Consider the following 27,134-nt stretch of genomic DNA (forward strand, 5'->3'; position numbering starts at 1 on the left):
AGTTTCAGAATTTTATCTGCTATGTCAACTAGCTGCCTCATTACTTATCTAATATTAATTATCACCATAACTCCTGAACTATAATGTGATTTTCTCATTTAAAACTCTTCCTTTCAGGGCAATCTACAGAATACACTCCTACCCCTATTCCCACCCTACTTCCTACTTATTCCTAAACACAAAACATCTGTTTGGGAAATGTGCCAAAGACAAGAGACAGAATCCTTTTACATTGAAATTGTTTGGTTGGGAAGAGAAAGGAGTTGGTGACACCACTCACTCACTTTCACCTTCCCTCCCTCCTTATGTCCCTTCCCACTACCCACACATAATTCCCCCTATACAATCTCACTTCAAGAGTTTAAAGGAAATCATCACAATAACAAAACCAGAATGAGCCAAAAGCCTGCTTAAAAGATATGCAATTAGGTATAATTAAGTAAAAGTCTGTATTTGATTAAGACCAAAAGGCAGATTACAATGTTTTTAAGCAAACATCATTTTTAAGGAGGTGCATCAATGAATAAGAAATATACTACAACACTTCTTTACACCTTGAGACACCACATATTTCCACCTTTTCACCTCACCCCCAGGTTTTGCTAATTTGACAGGGCTTACTCCATCACTAGGCAATTTCCCCAGTACAATTAATTAACAGAACTTTAAGTTAGGGTTGTGGACTCTACCACTCTCCATTCTCCAACCTATGCTCATATTTTTGGACAGACAGCATCATCACTCCCTCAACAGCATCCTTAAGAATGAACTGTTTCTAATCTGTTGGGACCAAAAGAATCTCATTTAAGTCAAACAAATTCAAAAGGTATTTATTAAGCACCACGTTTGTGCTAAAACACTGCATGAAAATCTAAAAGGAAACAATCTCTACCCTCACAAGAGTTTATTTTCTTTTGGAAGGAAAACCTAATTTCCTCTTCTTCCAAAATTCCTACTTGGGTTTATCAGCCACTTAGAGAAGTGGACACCACAACTTCATGTGACAATCAAAATCTTAAACCTCCTGTTAAAAGTTTGGGAGACCACTATTCATTTGGTTTTTACCTCATGAGTCCTTTCCCTAATACATTATCAAAATTATAGGATCTCACATTTAGACTAAGAAAAACAGAAGAGCAGAATGATTCTATTGTGGTGGTCACAAAGAAACTAAGTGCAATAAATGGATGAGATGTAACTGACCAGACATAGTAAGCAATCCATTTAGGTATTGTCAATAATGAGGTTTAAAGGGAGGAAAGGAAGAAGTATTTATTAAGCGTCTATCTACTATGTGCCAGGCACTGTACTGAGTGCTTTACAAATATTATCTCATTTGATCCTCACAGGGTCTATTATTTACTAGCCCAGTAACTTCAGACCATTTAATCTTTCTGAGCTAAAGATCAAGCACAATGCTAATAATTTGGTGGCAAACAAGCCATAGGAAGTATGCCTTTTATAAAAGAAAAAAGGTTGAAGAGGAAGAAGTCAACTTTAAAAGACCTGACCTTGGAACTTTTGTCTGCATTATGAAATTACAAGTGCTTTTTCAAAATGTAATTGGTAAAGGAAGAGACAATGAACTAGAATATATTATTCAACTTTTGGTGAATCTTTCTGGGGTAGATCTCAATGGAAGTTTACTTGTGTATTTTACGAATTTATGGAATGCTTTTATTATGGAAACATATTTGTGTCTATATATCCTCCACCCACTCTACCATATGGCCACCTCCACTGGAACAAATAAAATCAGTCCAATGAAAACAGTGAGATTTCATCCGACAAATTTATGTAATGTTCTGCCAAGGGGGCATTAGTATTTTTCATTATCTTTACTGAGACCATCTTGGTTTTGCAATTATTCAGAGTTCGGGTTCCTTTTAAGGGGTGCTTTTATTTACTTTGGTATAGTTATTGTCAATATTGCTCTCTTGGTTCTGATTATTTCACTTTGTATCAGTTCATATAAATCTTACAAAAATTCGCTGAATACTTCATATTCATCATTTATCACTCCACAATACTAATCCACTACATTCACATTCTATAGTATGTTCAAGTTATTTTTAATTACCAAAGAACAGACATAAATTTTTATAATGTTCAACTTCTAATATAATGTTATATAGCACCATTTATATTTATCTTTGAAGAAAATTAAAAGGCTATCTTTTTCATTTTTTAAAGTAACAAGGAACCCCAATTCCTACCTAAATCTAGGATCTAGCCATTTCTAATGATTCCCTTCAAGGAGGAGGGGGGAAGGAGCCCTTTTTGGTGCTTTCTGAAATATGGAAGTTCTCTATTATATCTAGAGAGTAGGTAGCAACTAGAAACAAACATCTGATCAATGTTTCCATATTGGAAAGTACTACCAAATTCTCTTATCAGTATTAGCCTACAGATGACAAAAAATAAAAACAAAACACTCCACACAAAGCAAGTGATTTCATTTTAGAGAGAAATTTTAAGCATGATAAGTGTATAAAATATGAGGATTGACAGCACAATTCTGAAGCAAATGTAAATCAATTAATTTGCAGCTTAATTCATTTTGTTAGATAAGAGAAGTGTCAATTATAAGAAAGAGCAGCCTAGACTCACCTTCTTAGCTGTCTTAGACAAGTGGGGGAGGGGGGCAGGAGGGGACTGTTATTGCTGCTCAACACTATTTTCCCTTTTCAATGCATCTTCTGATGAAGATATTACATTACAGCATGAGATCGTTATCATCAGTTGTCATGGAAGACAACATAATATGAAAGTTCTACTCTGTGCTGAGGATCACTCCACTGTCATTTTCCTTCTTCTCTAAGTGAAAAACTATGAAATTAACATAACTACTCCACATATAGATTGTTTTAAAGATACTGCAATTTTAATTCTTCACAACCTGTTCTTAGAAGCTGGTACATTTTGCCTGCTACTTTAACAACTGGTAACTATTGATCCTGTAGAAAATAGGGCTTATAGTAGAGGGGCTCTGGCAGCCATTATTCTTTTAATAGTGTAGAAAAAAAATAGGAGCCATTTAATTTTTTTCTACTTACGGATTCTAGGAATTATGAATAGCCAAAAATAATTAAATCATAATTCACCATAAAATGCAATTATTTGTAACTGGGATGGTACCAGATATATTTTACATGAATTTTCTGGGCTGCAAATTTACTATAAATAAGCACCTGTTTCCTGTTTTCAGAAATTTTCAAAGTATTTATAAGCATATGCCAATGGGTCATATTTGAAAGATAATTATGCTTTTGTTTTTATTAAAATTCTGTGTGCTTAATTAATAAACTTTGGAAGAACACTAGAAAAGTCATCAATGTGGTTGCAAAGAACATAAACAGTTTTCTTGAAATCAGCTGGGTGTAACTGGCTTTTCTTTTAGAAGTTTTTCCAGTGTTCCTATGAAACACACCACTAGAGGGTAGACAAAAAATATTTCCATACAGAAAAAGCAACAAAACAAAAACATACTATTATCTTCTTCTTTTTTCTGGGTTGGGGGATGGCTTGGGCCTGGACCACAGTCATAGAACTGCAATTTTGTCAGGTAAATAAGAGAATTGTCCTAAACGGAACTATCCCAATCCCACCCTAAACAGGGAGAGGGAGAGATCAGGAGTCAAACAGACACACACACACACACAATCATATGCACACAGCTTAAACTCTTTCCTCTCAAATTTGAAAAAAAAAAATCATATTATGATTTTATTTTATTTTATTTCTTTAATTTCCCTCTTGAAACAAAGAGGCCATTACTATACAGTATCACTTCCCAACAGACAAACTACAGAATAAACTGTGGCCTTTCTTACAAGGGATGTATTTTCTAAAATGTAAACCACAGTTTAAGATATTCTCATCAAGGACAGCTACTTTCAACTAAAAAGTGAGAAAATGGCTGAAAACAGCAGGACAAAATCATTAAGGGAATTATAGCAGAGTAATGAAAGTAAGAGGGAATAAGGAAATGGTGATGAGGGTACATTGCTCAGAGGAGACAAAGAAACGCTTCATTTTAAGCAGAAACAAAGGGCAAAAGACCACTTGCAAGTACTTAGTATAATGTGGTATTAATAATGTTTATTGATTTATTGATTCTAGCTTTAATGTCCTATAATTGCTTGAAAATAGTCCTGTATACATATGCACAAGGGAAAACTAAATACTATATAACTTGTCATTAAAGTGGACATAGATGGATCCACCGTGATCTTCCCTCCCTAGTAAGTAGCATACTCTTCTTTCCTGTCATGTCTGTAGATCTACCCTTGACCAGTCAGGTCCAACTCTTTGTGACTGGCCTTTGAGGTTCTCACCGTCCCCTTTGAGTTCCCAAAAACCAGAGAACATAAGCCCCTTGAGGGCAAAGACTTTTTTCTCTCTTTGTATTGTTAGCTCTTACCACAGTGCCTAAAACTTATAGATGGAACTAAGAGATGCTCGTTGACATCCATGCTCTCTCTTCTCACATCCCAATAGTAAACTGAAGAAATTCTAAAAGCAATAATTTTTTTTGTTTTGCTTATTTTGTTTCAGTTCTGTCTGACTCTTCATGACCTTATTTGGGGTTTTATTAGCAAAGATATTGAAGTGGTTTGCCTTTTCCTTCTCTAGTTAATTTACAGATGAAGAAACTGAGGCAGAGTTAAGTGACTTGCCCATTTTACCAGCTAATAAGTGTCTGAGGTCAGATCTGAACTCAGGAAAATGAATTTCCCTGACTCCAAGCCAGTACTCTATCTACTATACCACCTCTTGCAAAACAAACAAAGGAACAAACAAAAACCCTACTAACTCTACCCTCCAAAAAAATCATAGCTTGGGGTCAAGGCCAGACAGACTGAGGATGCTGTTCAGTCACTCAGACCCTTAATTTCCCAATCTATACTATAGCTTCTAGATCAAGAACTTGACCTTGAACATACTGAAGACGCAGTGATGTTCAAAAGATATTGTTTCATTTCAAGTCATGTGTGCTGTTCAGTCGTTTCAGTCAGGTCCAACTCTTTGTGACCCACTTTGAGATTTTTTTGGCAATGACAGGAGAGTAGTTTGTCATTTCCTTCTCCAATTCAAGTCACAGGACTGAGATTTTAATCCCAAATATCTGCCTTTCTTTACTTAAGTCTGGGAAAGTCAGTTGACTTTTTGGGGACTCATCAAATGAATGGATTGGGCTTGATGACTGATAACTCTACTAAATTTAAATATATGATTTAAACCTCCAGGTCTACATTAAACAGAACAGCTAGCACTCAAACTGGTTTGGTGCTGTGGCTTCTGAAAGTAATAAGGCTGACAGCTATCCCTCATCATAGAAACATATAATAAATGGGAATGAAAACACAGGAAACGGAAGGTGAAGAATGCATGGAGTCCTAGGTCTAGAGAGAGGATCTGGGATAGAACTGGCAAGAAAATCTGACTTCCTAGTTGAAGAAATTCTGCTGCCTTTTAAATGAAAACACTGTGTATTTCTGAGCCAAAAACAACCCTAATCAGAACTGATAAGCATATACACTGATAAGGCCAAAGATTTCCACCATTCTATTCATTTAACAACAACTGTTACACATTAGCTATTGATAAATGAGATCCAAACAAATGCAAAATTATCAGAGAATGAAAGAGGCCCCTGGATTCACTGGGAAGGGACACTGGATTTCCACTTATAAGACCAGTTGTGTTTTTTTGTTTGTTTCCAGTTTTTTTGTTGTTGTTTTTTGGGTTTTTTTTGCTACTAATTATTACCTGTTCACTCTTGTGCAAGTCACTTCAACATTTTTTCAGCCTCTGCTTCCTCATTGTAAAATGAGGAGATATGGACTAAATGACCTCTGGAGTCCCTCCTAGCTCTGAATCTGTGATCTTGTGATATTGTCCAGCCAGTAAGATGAGACTTACAATATATGTAATAAGCAATTATCCAGCTGTTATTTAAAGACCTCCAGTGAAAGAGCTCTGGATGCAGCCCCATTCATTCTATTTCAGAAAGCTCACATGGTTAGGACATTTTTCAAGACTTGCCTCTTTAAAATTTATATTCTGCTCCTAGTTTTACCCTCTGGGGCCAAGCATAAGAAGACTAATCCCCTCTGCATGTGACAGCTGTTCATGTCCTTTTGGAGAGCTCTAGTGCCCTCACCACCCCCAAATCAAAGTCACTTTTCCAGTCTAAGCATTCCTAGTTCCATCACGAGAACTTCATATGATATCATCATTACTAAGCCTTTCTCTATGCTGGTTGCTCTCCTCTTGGGATGGAAAGGAAAACTGCAAACAGTTTTCATAAACCCTATCACAGATATCTGGATCATAGGTTTTGAGTTAGAGACCACCTGCACCTTTTTAAGTTGTTTCAGTTGTGTCTGACTCTCCATGACCCTATTTTGGTGTTTTCTTGGCAAAGGTACTAGAGTGGTTTGCCATTTCTTTCTCTAGTTCATTTAACAGATACAACAAACAGGGTTAAGTGACTTGACCAGGGTCTCATACCTGGTAAATGTCTGAGGACAGATTTGAACTCAGAAAGATGAGTCTTCTTGACTCCAAACTGACAACCAAGCCAGCCAAGCCACAGAAAAGCCCTTTGGAGGTCATCTAACCCAACCGCCTCATTTAAGGGAGTAAGAAATTGAATCCTGAAGAGGCTAATTGATTTAAACAAGATGGGATGGGGAAGTGGCAAAGCCAGGATTTAAAACTATTTCTTCTGGCTTAGCACAGCGTTGGATACTTAAAAGATGTTTAATAAATGTTGCCTGATTGGCTCCAAATTCAGCTTTCTTTCCACTGCACTGAATACTGTGTTCCCCTTACAAACTGCACAACTTTTAAGGGCACCAAACTATGAGGAATGAATAGAAGAATAAGATAATGATCCTTATCATAAAGGTCTTTATAATCAAATATTACAATAGTCTAACCATTTACTAATCTCCAAAGCTAACTGACCACCAGTTTACTGCAACTTCTGGCCAAAAAAGGGGCATTTATTGTATTTGGTGTACATTTCATCAGAGAAGTGGGAAGAGAAAAAAAATGAGTCCTTAATTACAATCATTTTCTCAGATTCCTACAACTTCCAGGACATTAATTAAGAGTCAGGTAACAACAACAAAAAAAAAGACTAAAAAGATACAGCAGCTTCATTCTATATACATACTTTAAACAAGTTATGCTACTGGCTGACCAGTAGGTCACAATGCTGCTCTGTATCAATTAATAAACATTTATTAAGTGCCTACTATGTACCAGGCACTCAGCTAAGCACTGGAGATACAAAAAGAGGCAAAAGATAGTCTTTGACCTCAAGGAGCTCATACTCTAATGGGAAAGACAACAAGCAAATGAATATATACAAAGTAAACAAACTATATGCCAGATAAATATGAGATGACTAACAGAGAAAAGGCTCTAGAATTAAAAGCATTTAGGGAACACTTCCTATTGAAGATGGAAATTTAGTTGGAATTTTACTTATAAAAAAGCTAAAAAACATTTCACAGACTTTTCCTATGTACCAAATATATGACTACAAATTTTAAATGAGATGCTAATTCTAATTTTCTTTCATTTTGAAAGCTTAAAAGGTAAAAAAAAAACACTATTCAAATGTAAAGTTATAGGTTTGCTTTTTATTAAGCTATATTAAGTTGTAAGATATCCACCTATAAGGCTATGGACTTTAAGTTTACATTTTTAAAAAGACTATCTAATATTGCATCACTATGTATATATGTATAGCACCTTTTTTCCCTTTTTTGCAACTTATATTTGCCCACAGTCACACAGCTAAGACATGCCAGAAGGTTGGACTTGAAACTGGGTCCTCTTAGTACAGAGGCCAGCTCTCTATCCTCCTTGCCTATCTCTGTGTATACATATATACATACATACAGGTCTGTCTCTGTCATACACAGCAGTCATCTAGCAGATAAGTTTTTAGTTCCAAAATTCTCATTGAAATCAGAACCTCCTGTGGCATGTTGCTCACTCACAGGATAATCTCAGCCCCATTACAAACTAAATAAGATTCTTAGGTGTGGTATATGTGTGGTAGGACTTCTGGAAGGCTGCTTATCCCTTGCAGAAACTGGTCAAGAGTAGTCTATGATTTCTATTGACAGCCTATTCCACTAACTTTAAGGTAAGGTTTTCATTAGCAGCTACATTTTCCTTGAACAGCTCAAACCCATTACTTGCTCTGCTATCAGTTCTTAGTTAGCTATAGTTGAGATAACTAAGACCTTAATGATTCAATTTGAGGAATTCCAGGAATTTCTCCTCAGTAGCAACATTCTTCAGGGAAGATTATCACCCACAAACAGGTAAACAGACTTCAAAATCTTACTTCAGACTTAAAGTAGACAGTTCTTACCCTTTCCTCTCTCACTGTTAACATACAAGAAGGCAAACGCCTAAAAACTATATGGAATGACATCCATTATTTCAGAGGGAAAATGTACATAGACTTATCTTAAAATCTTAGTCTACTTCAACTTCAGACTTGCAAATTCTAACTAATATCTTAAAATATCAAAAACATAATAATTCAATACAACTAAGTTCTTGGTCTATCTTTTCTTTGAAATTTTATAAGGTGGCGTCAAAGATTTACAAAGTAATAAAGTTCAAGTGGACAATTAACAATTCAAACTTAATTCTCAATCATGTATAAATACATTTTAATAAATATCACATGTAATATTACCCACAGGAAAAAAAAGAATAAAATATAAGCCCAAAAGAGAAACAAACACTAAAACAAGCAAACTAAGCAAAAAAAAAAAAAGGGAGGGGGTTAATAAGGCTAATTTTTAAAAATCTATAAAACAGATTTAATAATAGTGAAATTAATCCCTGTGTACTAAATAATCTAAATACATATTATACATTGTTGACAAAGGAAACCACAAATGAACTGCATATTCAAGATGGTTTGGGAATATATGATTAAGTACAGCTATAGTAGGGGAACTATAAACAAATAAAAAGTTCCCAAACAATAAAGAGGTTATTACTTTAGCCCAGTTATTCTAATTCATATTACTGGTATTAATTTGGACAGAGAGTTAAAATGGTAGATAAAGTCCTGGACTTGGAATCAACAAGTGTGAATTCAAATCCTGCCTCTAACAGTTATTGGCTGGGTGAACCTAGGTAAATAACCTCTTAGCCTGCATTTCTGTTTAGATACTAATAGACATACCAGGTTATTGAAGATAATGTTAGTGCTTTGCAAAAAGTGCTTTGTGAATGCTAGCTATTATTTGCAAAGTCTCACATTATGAAAATAACAAAAGGATGACTGTATAGAAAAAATACTGACAATTGCTATATTAATATAAAATCAAATCATTATAGGGACACAGAGTCAATAAAGAGATGATAAAAGCAAAATCTATGTTATAAAAATTAACCCAATTCAACTAATGTGAATAACTTTCAACCATAAATAATTTTCACATTTGTAGAATATCCCTTGTTATCAATTGTCATTTTAAAAATTAATTTAAACACCTAAATATCTTTCACAGAAGACACTTTCAATACTGGAATTACATCCTTAAATGGAGCAAATTCCCAGAATACTGTATAGTCACATCCCTACTATTTTCCTTCCATTAAAACTCATTTGGAATCCTTCAATGAATCTGTAAAATAAAACTATCGATAGATGTATTTATGTGTATTTGGCATGGGAAACCTCCTACAAAGATGCAGATTGCATGCTTCCATATCAGCCAATGCTGGGTAAAACTTGTCCACTTCATTCCATAAATCCACAAAGGAGTCCATCTAAAATGCTAAAGGGATATCCTTTGACATTGTTAAAATATCAGTGAAAAGAACAAGCTATACACTGGTGCTTCTTCACTCTTGCCAATGACTATTGTCTTTCTTTCCCTCCAAATGTGAATAAAGAATATATATATATATATATATATATATATATATATATATGTTAGAACTGAAGCCTTGAGTTTTTTAAAGAATAGGAAAAGCCTAGCTCAATGAAATAACTGGTACTCGTTTTTATTATTTTTGTTTTTTGCCATTTTGTTTTGTTCTTAGAAAAAGGCATGATACATATTTTTAAAGCATCATATAGAAGACTGTCAGTGACAAAATATTGTAAATAATGGCAAAACTACAACTAAAAGGATCAATCTTGGAAATCTTTGTGTTAAGATCATTCAGAATATGGTACCTGTCTCTACTTTCCTTCTCATACTTCCCTCTATCCTCTCTCCCACATGCTGTTAACTAGGTTCTAGTAGTATTTTTGAGAAATACCAAAATCTTTGATGGACAGGCCAACTCATCAATGTATTTATGTGAAATAGAACCAGTTCATACCTTCCCATTTGGTACAGAGGCAGGGCCATTATGATGAAACCATTGGTAAATATTAAATGAAAATAGAAATGCAATGAAAAACCATAGATGTGGCAGTTGTGCCCAGTTAACATGCTTGAGTTTCATTCAATTAAAGACTTAGCAAATCTCCTCTTCCAGTCACATGTTTATATGAATGGTATTTCAAGTAATTCAATAGGTCCTATGCTTTACATGTCTTACTCCTACATATTTTAAGTTGATGAAATAATTTAGTGTCCTTTTTATTAAATTATTTCAATATTCATAGAGCCCTTTTTTCTTTACAAAAGCTCATATTAATAACTAAATTATCTTCCTTAAATCTGAGTTCCCTTTATTTTTTTTAACCCTTACTTTCCCTCTTAAAATCATTACTAAGTGACAGTTCTACTACAAAAGAATGGTAAGGGCTGGACAATTGGGTTAAGTGACTTGCCCAAAATCACATAGCTAAGACATGTCTAAAGAGGTGTCTGAGGTCACATTTGAACCCAGGACCTCCTGCTCCAGGTTTGGCTTTCTATCCACCGAACCACCTAACTGCCCTTCCCTTTACTTGTTAGCAGAGTGTCTGGTGATATTCATTTGGCAACATCTGGTATTCCTCATGAAGTGCAATTATTTCAAGCAAATGATTTATTTCCACTAAAAACAAAACCAAAAAAAACTTTCTTTTTCTTGTTCTACGGTATCCAAAGCATTTTAATGCAAATAAATATGCTTGTTTGTGAACAGTTTGCATTCCATAAAAATTCTTTTTTTCCCTTTCTCTCTCTGTGGCAACATCTTTGATTTTATTCCACAAAACACTTTGAAAGAATTTGCAGAAGGTCCTGTGCTTTAAGAGGGGCTGGGGGTGGTGGTGGAAGCACAGTTATAGTTGATGAACAAAGATGGAAAAACCTCCACTAAGTAATAAAAAGGTGACCTCATAGTGAAAAGGTATGAACTGCAGGCAAAAGGAAATATATAAATTGAATATTTATTTATTAGTCTCACAGCAGCCACAGGAACAAATCAAATGTGGCGTTAAGTGTTTAAAATATCAAGAATACTTAAAAAAATTTTTTTTCTCAGGAGAAACAGCTAAAACAAATCCTTGCGATCTCAAAAGAAAATACATTTTCTGATTCCATCTAAAGCAAATTTGGATGATTATGGCAACTATGAATTTAAAACATTCATACAGTGCTTAAAAGTTTCCAAACTGCTTTACAAACATTGTGTCATTTGGTCCTAACATCTACCATCCTGTGAAAGGGGATACAATCATTTTTCACTCCCATTTTACAGGTGGGAAAAAGGAAATTTCTCAAAAGGACATCTTCTGGGAAAGTAAGCTTTAAGAAACAATTATCAGAGCCCTCATTCAACACCCAACCTGAGATCACATTTACAGTGTGCTAATATGTAATGATTCACAAGGATAATTTGATGGTTAACAAATACATAATCACCAGAAGGTGATCTTTAGCTTATTCCTCTGTAATTTGAGAAATGTGTATTTCTCATGATTACTAAGGTCCTTTTTTAGCTATAAGTCTGTGATTGTACTCAAGGTATTATTCTGATTTTGGAAACTGAACCACTGAGGCACAAAGTGTTCTAATGGACCAGTTGCATTAACGTACAAATCAGTAATAGAACCAACATGAAGCTAGAAAGACAGACTTCCCGAAATGAATGAGCAGCCATACCACAACTTAAAAAGGTGTTTTTCATTACTTTGGTTATAATTATTCAGTGAATAAAGGAGGTGAAGTGGGAAATGGGCTCAGCACAAGTTAGAAAATGAGCATTATCCTTTGTTCTTAAAAGAAAACAATCTCTACTCAGTAAATAATATAAATTGTGAAATGTCAACAGTTGCTTTTTGAGAAATGCTAGGATCCTCAAGATGAACAGAGGAGCTCTTAACTTAATTTAGGACGTACAACACATTTTTCTTTCTTTAACAAAAAAAAAGAACATTTCAATCAAATTGGTGCCTACTCGACATCTTGAATCACTAAAACTCCAAGAATTAGCAAAGCTTGAAGAAAAAGGAAACAGCATTATAAGGGGAAAATGAACCTCTTAAATGAAAAGAACAATAAAAAATTTTCCCTAGAGTAATCAGATTAACACATTACAGAAAGTGTGAGTAATATGAATAGCCTATTAACATCCACATTTATGTATAGTATGTTGCTGATAGTTTTTCCATAAGAGTTTACTTTTTCCTTTAATCTTCATTTACAAGAGAATGAATGTGAGGTTCAGTAAGAGAAAAAAATCTTTTTGCAAAATTTGCAGAAGAAAAATTATTATAGAATTCCTTTCTGAAATGAATATAATTAATATTGAGAGATAAAGTTGAGTCTTCAGGACCTTTATTCACACTATCGTACTTTATTTCCACATTCACACTATCACCTCAATGAGTTTCTTCTTTTCTGTCCCTCTCCCCCATTCAATTCTTTCCATAATAAACTGTCCCCTCAAGAAATTTTATTATGCACTTTCTCCTAATACCTATCTGCCCTTTGTAGAATTCAATGGATAATATATAGTATTTAAAGTCTTTGAAGAACTACACTGTTACCTTGCCTCTTCCAGCCAAGCCAACTTCTTCATCTTGTTAGCCTTTCATTAAGTATCTACTGAATATAACGAAACAAAGTTCCCTCTGATTTTTTAAAAGCAATGAACAGAAATTTGTGAAGAATGAACAATACACTATGAAAACTTAGCATAAGTACGTAAAATATGACCTAAATGGATGTATGGCTTGTGGAGTAAGTCTTATTATTTTGTAAGCATTCTTTGCTGACATATAGTCTACCACTTTAACCATAACTTGCAACAAAGTTAATTTGATGCACATTTAATGACATACATAATTGTTATTGTGCTACATAACAATTAAGTCTGTATAGGGCATAATTTCAATAAATCATAATAATCATTGTTTTCATGCAACTAAACCACATTTTTATAAAAATTCCTTTTCATGGTATTAGTTCTCATGTAGATGACAAAGTTCACAAATTATTAATGTTTTAATTTTACACATCTGAACCAAGCACTTCTTTGTTTTTTTCTTCTTATTTTACCAGCCCACCAGTATTTGTCATCTTATCAATATCATCATTTTAGCTCATTTCAATATACTAAAACAAAGTCCTGGATTTGATTTCCCATTAGTGACTTTTTTTCCTTAATCTTTCATTCTTTTTTTTTTTGCTCCTTAGCATATCTTATTGGAATTAATGTTGAATTCCAAAGGAAACTTTATTCATCTCAGCATTATTATAGAAACCAGCTAGTTTAAGAACCTACATCACCCTCACACCAATCCTGACCCCATGCTTAAGTGAAATCCTCTTCCCACCAATGCTCTGCTTTGGTTGCTTTGAAACTCTCCTATGAGAGAAAAGTGCTATTTCTGATTACAGCACTGACTCGATTTTTTAGAGAATGGAAAGTGAGACAAAGAACAATGCAATGAAGTGATAAGTCTATAGTCATATAGTAGTGAGGATAATTTTCAGAACGCTACTCTGTTCAGTATTTATTCTATTCATTGTGATTTAAGGGTATCAGTGATTATATAGATAGGACAAGTAGGACAGATGTAATTAATATTATTAGAATAAGAATTATGTTGATCAGAATCAATTATTCTACCATGTATTGATTTGGTTTATAAGAGATTTATATTTTATTAATTAGGTCTATATAAACATTACACCCTTTCCTTTCCCCTCCTACAAATATATTATGAGTTGTGTTAAAAAATAAAAAGTAAAAAAGTTTCCCCTTTTACTTGTTTCTTTTATACCTCATGTTCATTACCGCTTGTGAAAAATCCCATCCTTTTTGTTAACTAAACATTGCTTAAAAACTACTAATTGATGTTTATGTCCCTTAATTAATCATAAGTTCTCCACACTTCTAGACCTAACCAATCATGGATTGTACTATATGCATTCTATGGCACGGTAGATAAAAGTATTGGGCCTGGTCAGGAAAACTCATTTTTCTGAGTTAAAATCTGGCTTCAGACACTTACTAGCTATGTGACCCTGAACAAATCACTTTATGCTATCTGCCTCTGTTTCCTCAACTGTAAAATGAGCTGGTGAAGGAAATAGCAAACCACTCCAGTGCCTTTCCCAAGAAAATCTCACATGGGGTCCATGAAGAATCAGACATGACTGAACAACAAAAATTCTACTTTGAATACTCCCTCGACAGCTATTAAAGCAATTGTCTCAGTTAGAGGGATCCTCAACTACAGAGGAAAGTCTTGGATCATAGTTACTTAGGGAACAACAATATCTCTAATAAATTGTTAGGTGCTTAGAGTTCTGCCTCAGTTTCTTTGTCACAGACTGGATTGTTGGAATCAAACATCAAGTTAATGCCAGAGTCATGAATATTACTGTACCTCTTTTCACATCATTTTCCATGCTATTTTCACTGACTCATAAATTTAATATTGATATCTCATCTCTTTTAAAGCACTTACCCTTAAAAACATATACTCTTAAAATACTGATTTAAATAATAAAACTACACTTTTCAAATCTTCTAAATCATAACCAACTCTGCTTTAACCACACAGCTCACCTTAAAAAAATCCAGAAAAATCAAACATTATTTTTCTACTAAAGCAGAACTACTTAAATATGCTTGTTGATGAACAGGTTCAATCATAAAATATTTCTGCATTATATGAAGTAGAACCTAATTTATTTCATTTGTTCATCCATGGTACAATGATGCATTTTTGTCCAGTCCACTCATTTTCAACATTAGGTCTTCATTTACTTTAATAAAATATACCTATTTTTAGGTTTTTTCAAAAAAGGCTATTATTCCTTTTGTTTGATAAACCTTCCTGCATGAAGGTTGGCTTACTGGGTAGGTCATTTGATGAAAATAAAGACTAAATGATACTATTCAGAACAATAACCAGAATAGGAAACAGAAATGTACATTGTTCATAGTTAGACAAATCTGTGTCCCAATATTATTTAGTCTATCTGACAGTTGTCTGATTGGGAAGAAACTATTTTAAGGGTTCAGGAAGATCACGATCTCTTTTAGCTGGAAGGTTTCTGATTAGGTCTCAAATACTGTTCTGCAAACTTATATTGCTAGGATTTTTCATGAGAATTGCTTTGTTGTTATTGAATTAAAACTTGTAATGAATGTTCTCCCTCTTTATTTCCTTTTCCCTACCTTATATGGATTCACTATTCTATTTACAATGTGCAGTTCTGTTCTTTGTCAACATTCTGTCCTTGTGACATCAAGAAGCTAGAGAATATTGAAAGAATGGCATTTATAATAGAGGAGAACACCCAGTAGGATGAAAAGTCTTCAATCCATGTGATGTGAGGATTATTTGAGGGACCCCAGAATGTTTAGTTTGGAGAAGAAAAAAATCTGAAGACTGATTTTCTTCAAGAATTTGAAGGGCTGCTTCAAGAGAGGGATTGGTTTTGTTCTATTTGACCCTCAAGTATAGAGTCAGAAGCAATACATATAAAGTGCAAAGAGAAATTCAAGTTTCACATCAGGAAAATCTTCTCAACCATCGGAATTTTCCAAAAGTGGAATAGGCTGTTGGGAAGTGGTAAGTTCCTCCTTCATGCAGAGATTGAATGGTTATTTATCTATATGTTATGTCAGGAATTCCTATCCATCATGAGCTAAGATGGCCATTGAGTTTTCATTTATTTTACAGATGAGGAAATTGAGGCAAAAAAGGGTTAAGTGACTTGATCAAGGCCACAAAGCTAATGTCTGAAGTCACAGTTGAACTCAGAAATATGAGTTTTCCTCACTCTAAACTCAGCACTCCATCTACTGCACCACATAGCTACTCCTGGTCTCCCATAGATCCTCCACAAAGGTGTGATCCAACTTTCTAAAGGCTTATCTCATTCCCTCCCCATCCCACCCATCCCAAGAACTACTGCAGCAGTTGGGATATCCATCAAGGATCCTTTTCTCACTATACATAAGGTTGGCTTATGATCTTTTCTCATCAGATATTTCCTTAGTGAAATCTTTGATATCATCTTAATGATACTTAACAAATGTAGTGCCTTGAGCCTTAATGTTAGTGCCTAACCTCTGAGATTATCTCCACTTTCTCTCTTTTTTGAATATGGCATTTTTGTGCTGCTTCCCCCTTTAAATTTCTCTATATCCCTAACCCTTAGCATAGTGCCTGACACCTGGCAGGTGCTCAATAATGCTTATTTATTTACCCCAACTTCCTCTGAAATACAGCCCATTGCCGGCTGTGCTAAGGTTGTGGAGGGAGATTTATTTTTGATTCGATAAGAGATGTTACAAAAACCAAGGAGAACAATTTCCAGAGAGACAAGAATGACTAATGGGATCCGTGCTTCTAAGTCCAACCACCACTACCACAACCAACTCCCCAGTATGCCCCTTGACTTCCAAGGTTTACAATCCTTGAGACTGCTGGTTGTACTCCCTTGGAGGCTCCCCTCTCCTTAATTGAAATGAACAGTTTTATCTCACCACCGAAGAGCCCCTTTATCTTTCCTAAATTGTACAAGTTCGCTGACTTCTTTTTACTGTTTGCTTGGATAAATAGGTTTACTCACTTTTCTTGAATCATATGGTCTTTTGTGTAACCAGTATGGTGAGAAGAAACTAAGCTGGTCATAGCAAGCTATGACCTTCCTCCAAAAAATGATCAAGAAAAGGCCTTTTATTCTCAACATCTTTTGACCCTTGAGTAAATAGGATTTAAGAGTGAGGCAGAGTTGCACAAAGTCACTGTCCTCACTCTCTCTTCCCAAGACATAAGTCTAGGAGCAAGACAAAAGTCAAGACTAGAAAGGGCTCAGGATGCAGTGGATGATGTTGGCTTCTTCAATTTCTGACCAAGCTCTAAGTGCTCTCTGGTGTCTGCTTCTGCCTCCTTCATAGCATGTTAGAACAAATTACTCCCTTCCACCTATTCCACCAGGGATATCTTCACATGCTTGGGGTAGACATCCCCCTAACTCACTGATAAACTGGAGGTCCATTGGTGGCCTTCAACATATTATATTCCTAGACTATCATTTTTTGAGATATATTAGATAGATATAATTCTAACCTCAAGACATCTTGAAGATTAGGGAAGGAACAAATAAGCAACTAGACATCTTCCTCCTGTTGTCTAGTTTTTTTTAAACCCTCACCTTCCGTCTTGGAATCCGTACTGTGTATTGGTTTCAAGGCAGAAGAGTAGTAAGGGCTAGGCAATGGGGGTCAAGTGACTTGCCCAGGGTCACACAACTCAGAAGTGTCTGGGGCTAAATTTGAACCCAGGACCTCCCATCTCTAGGTCTCTCAATCCACTGAGCTACCCAGGTGCCCCCTTCCTCTGGTTTTCTAATAAGTCAGAGTTTTCATTGAAGAGGACTATGGCAGATATGTTATCTCTTCATGCCACAAGAGATCCCAAATGTCTTCATATTTAGAAAGCAATCGTGTATATGTTATAGAGATAGCAGTAGATAGACTGCTAAGCTTAGAGCCAGGAAGATCTGAGTTCAAATCCACTTTAGACACTTACTAGATGTCTGACCTTTGCCTCAGTCTACCAAATGTATAATGAGGTTGATAATAATGGCACCTACCTCCCAGGTACTATATAATTGCCGTTATTTTTATTATTATTAGTGTAAGTCATCACTAGAAACATGTTATAGTCTATTTACGCATCTATGAGTCTTCTCCCTTGCCCTCTGGGTCACCCATAACTTTGGTTTTTACTGAGATTGTGATATCCCACGAATTGCAAACATAAAATATCACCAGGAGAACATTTGTACTGAAAAATATGGGGTTTTGTGCCAAGGAGCAGCTTGGGATCATTGGAAACATCCCACAATTTCCCAAATACCATCCAGACTGCTCTTTCCCTCCACTTAAATTCTGAACCAACTCACTGTTCATCTCCATTGTTTTTGCTGGATTTGTGAACTGATATAACATCATACTAAGCATGTTATATGTAATAATATAATGTAAATATCAGTAATTAAGTAATAAAATGTTGAAATAATTAAAGGCAATAAAAAAAAACAAGTGAATAATCATGAAATTTGTTCAAGTCTACCTAGATAAGCCTCTTCCTAGATTTTATATATTTTATTTATTCTGGAAAGTAACTGTGACATAAAAGCGGCTAGACTTAGAATCAAAAAGACCTGTGTTCAAATCCCATTTCAGACATTTTATAAATATGTGACCTTGGGTTATTCACATAGCCCCTCACCCTCAGTTTTCTAATCCATAAAAAGGGAATAATTGCACCTATCTTGAAAAGTTGTTGTGAGGACCAAATGACATAACGTATGCATAGCAGTTTATAAACTTTAAAGCACTATATAAACAATTAGCTATTATTACTATGTGTACATGGGCAAGCTGGATTGTTTTTGCCCAGAAGTTGATATCCAGGGTATAAACTCTTTTGGGAGCTCTCTTTCCACACTACTTTCTTTTTCTTCCCAGAAGACAAAAGAGAACAGCTCAGAGTATTTGTCACTTGAATGCAATTTTAAAATAAATTAGAAATAAAAGAACTAATAATACCAGCCAAGAAAAGGATTGAGCAATAGTTCTCTTCCTCTGCCATCACAGTGATAGTCTTTGTTTTGTCTTCATCAGATCACAGGTAATCATAATACACAGGAAATGTAACCATTTACACAATGACCCAAACTCTAGCAGTGATTTGGAAAAATTCTCATGACAGAATCTACATTCCCCAGAAATAAAGAGAGAATATACAACATTCACACACGCAGACTGAGATAGTCTTTATTGAATTATCATAAAACCTGGCCAACATAGAGGGGTTAAAGACTCTCTCCAGGCATGCGAAGGAGCCAAGGTAGACACCCTACCAGTAAGCTGTAATCCTGGGACCTCTCGAACACGCTTAATATCTCAAGACAACACGCACGCTCCCTGATGAAGGTGCAGAAGGAAACATGTTCTGATACGGTCAAAATGTTCAAGTCTCAGGGTAAATAATGACACTTGTAGCACAGATATTGTTACTTTAAAAAATACCCTCTAACACTTCAAAAGAGACCATTATGAGGCTATTAAAAAGATTTTGTGTTCAGTTTTCAAGATGACTTAGGCACAGTGCCACAGCTGCAATAATTATTATATTTATAACTATGTAAACGAACCTTAATGCTTCATTAGGAAAGAGAAAAATGATAGTGCCAGCCTCGCAATAACCAGCAGCATTCAACATCAACACACAGCTGCCCCCATGTGCAGCTGGTTTGCCAGCCACTGGGCAGCTTAGGTGAAAAAAACAATTTCCACAAACTGCTACTGGCTCAAAGGCAAAATTGTTTAGGGATGAAAAGGTCAGGGAGAAGCAGCTCTTCGAGAGACAGATTATGACAGTATTTATGGAGAATTTAAACATCAAAGATTGGGGGTTTGAAGGGGCTACAATTTTATTAGCAGGTTACAAGCAAGTTTGCCAAGGGAATTCAGTCATAGCTGTTTCAAATAGAATGCATGTAAAAAAATGGTCAGAATAATTTTTATTTTCTTCAGCATCCCCTCCACACTACACTGTGGTGCTGAAAATAGATCTACCTTAAGGAAAAAAAAATTAAGTGCCTGGATACAGTGTAAAAGTAGTTAAGAAATCTTCTGACACACATACATAGCCACAATTTCCTGGTGTTTACTGGGATTGGCAATTTTGTAGGGACATAAAACTACTTCTTCATAGCTGAACTATTATAATACATATGGTCTGAGTCAAAAGGACCACCAGGGCACTTCCCCTAAGATAAAAATCCATGTTGGTATTTTTCCGCATTGAATCAAATGTCAGAGATGTTTTACAGCTTGTGCTGTGATACACTTTAAAAGATTATATAGACCAATCCAAACGCAAAAATGCCTTGAAATTCACTGCATCCAGATATATACATTTAACTTAAAATCTGACAGACTTTTTAGGACATACAGTACCGATCTATAAATAGTTACTGAATAAAAATCAGTGACAGCTAGATGGCCGCACTGACACCCTGGAATCCAGGCCAAGTCAGCTCTCCTCTTCTGCCTCAAAATTTCCAGTTGTTAAGGGAGGAAAAGCCACCTCTCCCTAAATGTTGTGTGAGTTTTGGTAGGGGTGGGAGATTAATAATTATTACCATACATAAGTAATATTATCTCTAAATTGAGAGTAAGGAGAGGAAGAACATGAGAAGTTTATTTAAAAAAAAAAACTTAGTGTCTAAGCCTCTTTATTACAGAAAAATAAATTAAGTTAAAGGCAAAATTACAAGTAGTTGGTTCATCAGTGATACATGCACACACAGGCTTATACTTTACCTTTAAAAGCATCCATTGAACTTTACCAGTTTACTTTAAAAAAAACTTTTAGAAAAAAAATCTAAAAAAGATGGAAACATACTTTTTGAGAGTCTTAATTTTCATTCTGAGCAATTAAATAAAATTTCACCAAAGGGTTTCCTCTCTCTTACAGCTTCAGAGAAGAGAGGCAGTAGAGGGAAGAGAATGGAATTTTAGTCAACAGCCTTGAATTCAAAGACTGATAGAAATTACTACCTAGGTGACTTCTCAGCTGGCTCCTCCCAGGTCTAAATTCATAAAGTTATGAGAAAGGTCTTTGTAAAACCAGTCTCCTTTCTTTTTTTTAATTGGATTTCCAAATTAGCTTCAGAGATTGATTAGAAAATTGTTGTGTAGTTTTGTTCACATCTACAAATCAATTTTATTTTATGGGGCTTTCTTCTTAATGTAACTATTACTACTAATCAACCATTGATGAGCTAGCTAGTGGACATTAGACACAGAGTTTTGAATTAAGTACCCTAAGCCCCAAACAAATTCTGAATTTTCTCTTTTAAAGAACTGTACTTCAAAAAAAAAATCCACACAAAGTCAAAAACTGCTTTTCGGGGTAGACAGCTACCATCAACAAATAATGGACCAGTTAATTTTTGTAGGCTGCTATATAAATTTAAAGATGGGTTGAGGTAAGAAAAACTAAAAACTAAAGATCATTGAGCTAGATGTGGAAGGAGCCAAAGCCAATAAAGAACTATTTTGATAATGAACTGTCTTGTTATCCAAGGACCAGCCTAGTGAGGTCAGGAGAGGCTCATCACAAATTGGAAGTGAAAAAGAAGACTTTTTCTGCTATAGAATATCTTGAAGACCTCCAAATAAATTCGACAGGAATTGTGATATGCATAGAAAGAAGAATAATACTCCCACCTCAACCTGATAAAATTATAGATCCTTGAGTTACTAAAGAACTCAGAATGAACAAGTTTCCTAGAACAGCATATGTACATATTAGTAAAAATAAGGGTCGTACCAGTTCTGGAAAGGAAAGGTTGCTCTAATGACTCTGACTTAGACAAATATAATACATAATTTGGGCGAGAATTTAATTGTCCTCAGATGAGGAAATGATTCCTCAGTGTACTGATAGATAAATTGGACAATAAAAGGAAATAGAGGGGAGAATTGAAATCCACAAAGATAAACTGTTAAAAGCATTGTGACTGAAGTCAGGGTGTTGAAATTCTGATAGATTATCCACAAGCTCTGATGTGAACATTTAAAAAAAATTTGATCGTTCAAAAGTTAACATTTACCTATAACTCTAGTGAATTAAAGGCTATGAATTCTATCTCAAGGACTATAGAGTCCACATAAAGATATATTAGATGGGGGCAGCTAGGTGGTTCAGTGGATGGAGAGATAGGAGGTTCTGGATTCAAATTTGATCTCAGACACTTCTCAGCTATATAACCCTGGGTAAATCACTTAACCCCCATTGCCTAAGGTCTTATTGCTCTTCTGCTTTGAACCCAACCCAACCCAATCCAACCCAACCCAACCCAACCCAACCCAATACAACACAACACAACGCAACACAACGCAACGCAATGCAACACAATACAATACAATACAATACAGGTGGAAAATAAGGTTTTTTTAAAGGTTATATTAAATAAGAATTACATAGATAAAGAGATTATTAAATAACATTGTTTACATAAGCTAATTTGCACAAATAACTCTGACCCACTTCTCTAGTCCCTGCACCAACACTACTACCACCACCACAACCCTTCATCTTATATAGAGAAAAATTAGAGAAATGCCTAATAAGGCATACTTTTCAGTCCCATAAATTTCTAAATCATTCTTTCATTGCCCGATCTATTTGGAGAAATGATTTCTCAAATTAAAAGTAAAATAATAAAACAGAAAGCAAATACAATCACTTGGCTTTGTAAATTAAATGCTGAGCAAGAAAAATTTTTAAAAAGACAAACATATTTGTTGGAAAAACCCTTTGACTATAACTAAGAAAAAAAGCTTCAGTTTCCCCTCTTCATGTGTGGGTGTTTCAGGGAGATGTAAGGGATGGCAAGAAGAATCTATGTCCTGTGAAACAAGGGTTGCTATGGTTATTTCTTTGAGCTGCTACATACTGTTAAGAGTCAAGTCCTAGGGCAACAACTGAAAAGGTGTGTAAAGTTAGCATCTTAAAAAAAAAACCAATCCACGTCATATATCCAGTCCATTTCAAATTTTGTTTACCTAGCAATGGAGGGGAGAGCACACATCACATTTTAGATAAAATGGTCCTTATGGATCTCACTCCACTATCATTTAAGACAGACATGCTCATTCTTGCTGAAGAGCCACACAGCAGCACAAACTGCTACTTGAGCAGAAACACAAAAAGATTTTTAATTTGGCTGCACCCCAAAGTAGGAAAGGAGTGGGAAATACAAGTTTCTCCAAGTAAGGGTTAGGTTCATCTGTGCCTGTAGGTTAAACCTGATAATCTTCCCAATTAGGCTTCTTAGAAGCTAAAAGCAATGGTTCTAGACAGTAGAAACTCAAAAGAGGCAATTTTTCATCTTTCTCTCTAGTTTTGATCTAATTATCTGCAAAAGACAAAAAACTTGCTCACATCATCTCCTAGGTAAAAAAAAAAAATCCTCCATATAATAAATGTGAGAAAGTCTTGATACTTTCTTCACAAAGAGGCTGTAGTTATTAGATAATAGGTACAGCTTTTTAGGGGTCTTATATTTATTACATTTGTATTTAATCCAATGCCACCTCACCCCACTAAACCAGGTAAGCTATTATAGGGCAGGGATTGTTTGATTTTTCTCTTTATATTCCCAGTGCTTATCACAGGGTCTAGTATTTAATATTTTTTGTTCATCATATATTCAATTGGCCAATCTAAACCCAGAGAACCTTTTTCATCAGGTCAGAAGCATCTCTTTTGGGGGGTGCAGAACTTCTTATAATTTGATCCTGTTCTATGGATCGACATTTCCACTACTCCCCAGTTAAGACCCTCTCTAGTCAGGCTCACTTTTTCTACTGCCCCAATAATATTTTAGTCATCCTTATTCCCCATTTTTGGTTCACCCCATTCCTGGAGTGCCCTGCAATTTCCACTTTGTCTAAATGTTTACTAAGTAACTGACTGACTAACCAAATTCTACCTATGCTCCAAGGCCCAGCTCTGGCTCCACTTCCACCAGGAATCTTCTCTTCTTTGACCATTCTGGACTTCACTGATTTCCTGGCTGCTGAAACCTGGGAGTATTTATTGACTGTTTTAAGAAATCTAGAAATTTAGTTTTCCAAATTCGGTTCAATAGATATTTTTATAATACCTACTATGTTCAAAGTATCCAATGGGGTCCTGGGAATGCAAAGAGAAAATGAAAATTGTACTTGAGTTCAGACAGGCAGTGGTGGCATAGGAATGGGAGAGAGGCAACCTTAGAGCCAGGAAGAACTAGGCTAAAACTGCATATCTAAAATACCCAAGCTTTGTGACCCTTTGGGATAGTCGTTTCCCATTTCAATGTTCCTGTAGCTCTCTAAGACAAAAAATGTCAAATAAGGTGCCAACCTGTACTGAAAGAAGTTCATTCATCTAGGGGTTCAGATTCAAAGTAAATCCATTGACCTTAAGGATATTTCACTATATACACTATCTTAAGTCAATTGTTTCACTCCTGTGCTAGTTCTATGCTCCTGGTGAGCTAGTAAGTTGCCAGAGGGAGAAGAACTCCTCTATTGTATTCCCCACTATGATTTCCTCACCCAAATTCAGCAACACACATACATACTGCAAAAATTATTCACCAAAATAATGGAGGCAAAGCATTTTCTTGAGGAGGGGATGGGTTGGAGGGGTTGCAGAGTAACATTTATTGTGTTTCTTCCCTTTGCTAATTTCTTTTTTTATTAATATAATTTATCTTAAGCATTTCTTAAGAAAAAGTTTTGATTATACTGACCTTGTTTCTTACTGTCCTTTAAGTATCTACTTCCAACTTTAGAGCAAGTTAGTAACTTTACTTGGGTTACTTTTTCTGAAGATAGAGCATCTCTGACAGCTAGTACAAACTCCCTTCCTCCTTCCTTGGAAGGCCCTCAGCAAGTGTTTCTTCTAATGATTTTACTTCTTAGATACTCAAGAGGAATCCACAACCAGAAACTGGCCCACACAGGTCTCTAATAGTCACTAGAGGGTGCAGGGCATGCCCCTCCCTGATTAGGTCATGTCTCACAGAAACCAAAAAAGTCTTTCTAGAACTCCAGGTGGTGAGAGAGAAGAGCAGCATTGTATCTGCTGTCAAGAATGACAGATCTTAAGAGAAGCTTTCTGGTGAGTAACCGAGGTTTCTCTTTCTAGAAGAATCATGCATTTTTGCATTAAACTTGCAGCAAAACCAGATAAATGATATAACTGGCAGAAAAGGCTTCAAGGTCTTTTCAATGACACTTGAAGCTAAAAAGCAATCTCATTCAACTCTCTTGCCAAAATGGAAAAAAAGAAATCTATTCAGAGAAGAGGCTTTACAGAGGGTTGAAACTGGTGTGCCTGAACTAACACCAAGTAAGCTTTTAACATCCAAGTTAAGAGTGGAGGAAAATATGAATCCAATAAAACAGTTACTCCCTAACAGCAAAGCTGTGAGAATATTCAAGTCTTGGGCATACTAAGTTTTTTCTATAAAATAAAATATTCCCTTGTCCATGTTTCTTCTTCATATCATATCCAGACATCCATTGACAGCCATCCCTGAACCAATTCCTTCTATATTTCGACTTACAACCCGGATTTTCATATGCAGGTCTTTCTGAATTCATAAAACCAGTCCTTAGGGAAGTTAAATCACTCATTTGCAGCATTCTTGTCTCTACGGGCTCACCCAGCTGATTGATGACTGCTTGACAATTAGCTCACTTTACCTCCTGGGGGGCACTATATACCGGACAATATTTTTCTCCATGGCTACTCTAGTGAACCATTCACCCAGGCCATCTCTTCATTTATCCAATTCTACTCACCTGCTCCTTTCTATCTAGACCATTACTAAATCCGTTCTCTACCTCCTCAAAACAAAACTCACTTCTCCCTGATTATCTCTCCTTTACATGTAGTTTTCTCCATATTAGAATTACTAATTCTAAAAAATATTTATTTATTTAAAATACCTTTCCATGGTTACAGGATTTATAATTTTTCCCACCCCTCTTCGCTGCCCCCTACCTTGAACTGACAAGCAAGAATTATTAATTTTTAAAGGCAAAGAATATTCTACTCTTTGTATCTTTTTTGTATCTCTAGGTTTTAGCATAATACTTGTCATATAATAAACATTTTTCTTTCATTCATTCCTAAAGCTAACATAGTTGGGAAGAATAAATCACAAATTCATTAATTATCCCACTATACATTTCACTCCTAAAAGCAAGTGATTTGTAATTTAAATAAAATATGTGAAAGCTTTAACTAAACTTGGCTACCTCCTTTGAAACTGAAAATACGGGTTCACTTCTTAATAGCTATTAATGACCTATAATCAAAGGGAAACCTTTTAACAACAAAAAAGGCATTTTTTTTTCAAATTCAAATGTAAAAAAAGAGGATAACATGATGACTTCATAAACTTACCAATTGTTCCTCTTTTTTGGACATTAGCTATGTAATCTTAAGCAATGACAAATAAATATTATTGCAGTTTTTTAAAGAAACCTGAATATATACTCTGGCTTAAAGACCCCTGATTAAAAATCAAGAAACAGAATTCCGGTTCTGTTACTGCATAATCTTAGTCAAATGGGCATATTAATGAATCTCTGTGTCTTATTTTCATTCATAAAAAGAAGAGATGTGACTATACATACCTCTAAGGAAACTCTAAGCTCTAAAATTCTGTTTCTCGTTATTCATAAGCAAAGACAAAAGACTGACCCTGAAGAATGTGTCCTTGACTTCAATGTGCCAATAAAATAAAAATAGAAATTAATTCCTATACCTCGGAAAGATTATGGAATAATTACTAAACAAATAAAACAACATACAGATCCTATTACCTTACCAAAGTCTTATTCAAAATTAACTGCAGGCATGAACTTATTTAAAAAAAAAAACCTAAAAACTGCATGAGATTAATATGAATAAAGCAAACTACTCTGGGTCAACCTTTTGAACAGAAATCCAAGTACAGCAACTGACTCTCCTAGCAATAAAGTCACTCATCATGTGAGTCAATCCCTCCTTTCCTCCCCTAATGGAAATGCCCTTTACCTCAAAGGTGCATTGTGAGGTTTGGCGACATGCTATCTCTAAA

At 35.2% G+C, this 27,134-nt stretch overlaps 1 protein-coding gene and 1 long non-coding RNA gene across 3 annotated transcripts in view; one reads left to right on the forward strand and one right to left on the reverse strand.

Moving 5' to 3' along the window:
• The window catches only part of IGF1R (insulin like growth factor 1 receptor), a 380,297-nt gene that overhangs the window by 222,285 nt on the left and 130,878 nt on the right, over positions 1–27,134 (reverse strand). The gene's annotated exons all lie outside the window — the stretch shown is intronic.
• Positions 15,747–27,134, forward strand: part of LOC130455782 (uncharacterized) — a 12,088-nt gene continuing 700 nt past the window's right edge. Inside the window, exon 1 of the long non-coding RNA XR_008913888.1 lies at positions 15,747–16,030. This is a non-coding gene — a long non-coding RNA (uncharacterized LOC130455782). The remainder of the gene's footprint in view (positions 16,031–27,134) is intronic.

Source organism: Monodelphis domestica, chromosome 1 (assembly GCF_027887165.1).
Source record: "Monodelphis domestica isolate mMonDom1 chromosome 1, mMonDom1.pri, whole genome shotgun sequence".
Taxonomy (NCBI): domain Eukaryota; kingdom Metazoa; phylum Chordata; class Mammalia; order Didelphimorphia; family Didelphidae; genus Monodelphis; species Monodelphis domestica.